Source organism: Corvus brachyrhynchos, unplaced genomic scaffold (genome assembly GCF_000691975.1).
Source record: "Corvus brachyrhynchos isolate BGI_N302 unplaced genomic scaffold, ASM69197v1 scaffold433, whole genome shotgun sequence".
NCBI classification, from domain to species: Eukaryota; Metazoa; Chordata; class Aves; order Passeriformes; family Corvidae; genus Corvus; species Corvus brachyrhynchos.
This window is the reverse complement of record NW_008236935.1, coordinates 665,167-665,559: the sequence shown is the minus strand read 5'-3', so window position 1 is coordinate 665,559 and position 393 is coordinate 665,167.

Here is a 393-nt window from a genome sequence, read left to right as displayed (position 1 = left end):
ATTTAGGAAAAGCACAAACTGTGTATTAAGGACAGTAGTTCATCAATAAAATGGCTTCTGCCTGATTCACATTGACTCATGTAGAGTCCACTGTTTCTCTCCGCACCAGCCAGCCAAAGCACAGTCATGCTGGGTGCCAGTTGTCAGTGGGAGGGAGAGACCCAAGAGTCTGTGGCACCTTCCAGCTTCCTGTTTGGGTGATTCAGAGAGTTGCAGAGATGTACAGCAGGAAAATGTCACAGACTGCCAGCAGATGCTGAAAACTCCAGGCTCCCTTTTGCTGGCCCTTTCGGAGTGACTTTTGCCTGAGGGTTTATTTATGTGCCTAATAAAATGTGAGGCAAAGCAAAGTTTTTCTTCTGAGAGCTCTCAACAGAGGAGCAGCTGAAGGGA